Here is a 3,784-nt window from a genome sequence, read left to right as displayed (position 1 = left end):
AAGAGAATGGACAGCATGCAAATTCTTTCCCAGTAATAGGAAAAGAGTGTTTTGGGAGGCAAGTCTTTTATCCATCTTTTCCCCTGAATAATAAGAAAAAGTAGAGACAGGTGAGAATCTGAAAGTGACCCATTTCCAAACCCAGGAAGAGTCTCACTGTGGAATTGTATAACATCCAACATCCCTCACACAAAAGGGCATCACAAAATATTGGCTGAAAAAAATTTAAATGCATTTATTTAATACAAGTGATGCTTCTCTTTGTGAATGGTATATGAAATTATTTTGGTTAATCTTACATTTTTAAAGTTTAAGAAACATATATTTATGAAATAACTAGACTAACATTTTAGGGGGTTCCACATTTGTCCATAGATTACAAAGTTTCTCATGATAACATATTTCAAATGTTAGGTTAAACTCTTTTAAAATAACTTTAGCTCAATTGAGCTTTCTCCAATAGACATTTATTTATTTATTTAGTATTTGTGTTTTGTTTTCTTCCAGATAGATTTGATAGCCAGTGGAGACTGACAATTTAAGTAATGCAAAATAATCTGGTTATGACAACTGAGAAAAAGAAAAGTGTGCTGTCTTTTAAGGTTATCATTTCCTTGATCATTTACAAAACAGGCTGACATCTATATCATCCTCGCTCATAGTCATGGTATACCTTTGCATGCAACCCAAGATGATACAGAGTGAGTGTGAGGTAATATGTCTATTAGCTGCTTTGTGAACCAATTTGTTTTAGGTATAGTTCTTTTGAATCTTTATGTTACAGTCCTTTTGAATCTTCTACAAAAATCTTAACTGAGAGGAAATGTAAATCTCAGGTAACAATTTTAATATTTATTTTTGGCCCAATTATGATGTAGCATTGACTTGTTCCAGAAGTTTTAACATTACTGGGATAGACTGTCAGTGGTGGTCAGAATGACTTAGAGTTTACAAAGCATGTGGACATTCTTTTTCAAGAAAGTAGGCAAGATAATATGAGCTGTTGTTTCTGGTGATAAAGTAGAATCAAGTGATAAAACATTTGGGCCATTTGCAGAAATGGACTGTGACACAGCTAAATTAGTCACAACTGTCTCACAGGCCAACTTCACCATAGATAAAGGGCTATATATACCAGTTAGCAATATTCCCTTAAAACCAGTCCTGATGTGTTTGTAAGCAGGAGCATAATTCTATGGCTACAATCAACAAAGAAGTATCAGGCCAGCCCACCAAGCCCAGCCAAACCAATATCTCACTGCAGGTTTATACAAATTAGCATATCACATGAACCAAACACTGTTGCCCAACTTAAAATATGATACTACTACTTTGTAGAAAAAGTGTAAGCCCTGTTCTGCAACACCAGTAAGATAGAGAAGCTTTCATAGATACTGTATTCAGTGTGATCCAATAGTTGAAACATAAAACATATCTTGTAAAAAAACATTTTAAAATGTTAAGACATAAGAATTAGGGCTTGGATATTGAATGTCAATATAAATATAAAATATAATTTTATATTTATATTGACATTCAATATAAATATAATTTAAATATATTTAAATTATAAAATTTAAATATAAAATAGAAAAATAATTAGGACTTGGAAAATAAACAACTATAGAGAAAGATGAGAAAAGATCAGAGGTTTCTTTATAGATCTTGGTCAACTCCTCCCTGTGGCAAGCTAGCATTGCCATGGAAACCGGAGGGATTGTAACACTCATGACAGGAAGGGGTGATGACCAGTGAGCATCATAAGCCACACTGCAGCTTTCTGAACCTACCCCTGGAAGTGATGCCCTGAAACGGGCCCAAAGAGACCTCTGCCCTGCTGCCTGATGACAACACCGTCAACTTCTTCCCAGGCTGAGCTGGTCTCACAACCCTCAAGTGTCCATAGCCTCTCCCAGTTAACCAGAAGCCTGTTTATAAGTAATGTCATGACAGCTAATAGCAGATTCATGTTGTCTAGCTACCACATCACTACTGTCATCAATGTTTCAGTGGAGACAGTAAACACAGTTTTTGAGGGCATCCGATACCTAAAGGTACCGGTAGCCGACTCCCCCGGAGAACACCTCTATGATTTTTTTGATCCCATAGCTGATCTCATCCACAGCATGGACGTGAAGCAGGGCCAAACACTGCTGCACTGTGTCGATGGTGTGAGCCACTCTGCCACTCTCTGTATCGCCTTTCTCATGAAGTGCCTCCGCTGTCGCTGCTGAATGCCCACATATGGACCAAGTTATGCCGCCCCATCATCCAACCCAACAACGGCTTTTGGGAACAACTTATTCATTATGAATACAAGTTATTTACCAAAAACATGGTATGAATTATCAATTCTCCAGTGGGTAGGATCCCAGATAACTACCAAAAAGAGCTCCATTTGATGACACCAAAGTAAGTCTTCTGGTCAGCCCCTGACGTCTGCTATTAGATCCTACACCAACATTGAATGTGATCACTGAACTTTGGTCAGTAAAGAAAACACAATGCCTTTTAGAAGGGCAAGCAAAAGGGTAAGGCTGTTGGCGTTTTTAGCTTAGTGAGCTTTGTCTTTAAAGAATAAAGTCCATTCAATGCAAGATAGTGACAGTATTTCTTATCCTGTGTGCAGCTGGTTATGGCTGCTGGGGCCTAGCCAGAGAAAAGGGTGAGGAAGGCAGTGCTCAACTCAGATGGGTCTGCATCTGGGTCCTGCCCCATGCTGTCTAACCCAGGAGTGGCCCTCTCCTTAATCCTTTCTGGTTCTTTCCATGCCAAAGCCAGAGCCTTAGACATCATGGCATCCCTGCATGACATAAAAGTCAACTTACTGGATAAGTGGACTTCATGGGGTGATCTGGGAGCCCTGGGGGCCTTAGGGGAAAATCAGGCCACCCATGCCTTTACCTTCAACCACAGTGGCCCATCTCTGGTTTTGTAGATTGGATTTACGTATAAAATAGTTTTCAAAGAAACCATTTCACTATATAAAGCTTTAAAATATTTTTAAATGCTGTACTAGATGCCACAGCCTCAAAGGTACCATTGGCAACTCTGACCAGCCTTTGTGAAAAAAGGGCATTAATACCCTTTTTCAGGGCAAGTGCTAAAAGAACAGGCCTGACACCAGGCCTCAGGGGTTTCTCTTATGGGCTTTGGCTTGGAAGGCTAGAGGTGCTGGCTAGGACGCAGTTCTGTCATCTCTAATACCTCCTCCCATTGTAACCTGGGGGCTCTGAGGGCCTCTGTTTCCTCACCTGTCAAAGCAGTAATAGTGCATCTCTCACAGGTTGGGTGTAAGGTTTATATTCACTAGTATGAGACCTAGCAAATGAATTGTTCCATGCTTGGAGTAAAGGGCAGCTCTTGTTATTAATGATACTCATTGGCCCTGCTGGGTGGGGGTCAGCACATTCATACACACAATGACATTTTCCACATCAATGCATAGCTCTTTTGTTGTCTACAAAGTGCTCTTTCAAAAACTCACCCTGTCTGTAAAACCAAATGGTTTATGTTTCCTTAGGATTCTACCTCAGAGGAAGCCTGGATTTAGGGCCTTTTCAGAGTTCCCATTGTGTGACTGTGTTTAAACTCTGTACAAGCAAGAAGCAAGAATCACAATTCCAGCCACTGCCCCGATCCCAATAGCTTTGTTTAGAATTACTGACCATTAAAAGCCAGCGTCCTAGGATCCACTAGGATCCAAAGAGGAATTTGCCAAAAGGATGAATGACTAGTCCCCAAAAGTAGGTTTTGGAATCCAGAACTGTTCAAACTCCCCAGA

The 3,784-nt window shown here is 39.8% G+C and overlaps 1 pseudogene; it reads left to right on the top strand.

Moving 5' to 3' along the window:
- Positions 1–1,844: 1,844 nt before the first annotated feature.
- Positions 1,845–2,416, top strand: LOC118981091 (dual specificity protein phosphatase 18-like; annotated as a pseudogene).
- The last annotated feature ends 1,368 nt before the right edge of the window (positions 2,417–3,784 follow it).

This window comes from Sturnira hondurensis, unplaced genomic scaffold, assembly GCF_014824575.4.
Source record: "Sturnira hondurensis isolate 20B ecotype Veracruz unplaced genomic scaffold, ASM1482457v3 Scaffold0023495, whole genome shotgun sequence".
Classification (NCBI taxonomy): Eukaryota; Metazoa; Chordata; class Mammalia; order Chiroptera; family Phyllostomidae; genus Sturnira; species Sturnira hondurensis.
The sequence above is the reverse complement of the archived record's forward strand: the minus strand, read 5'-3'. Positions and strand labels throughout refer to the sequence as shown.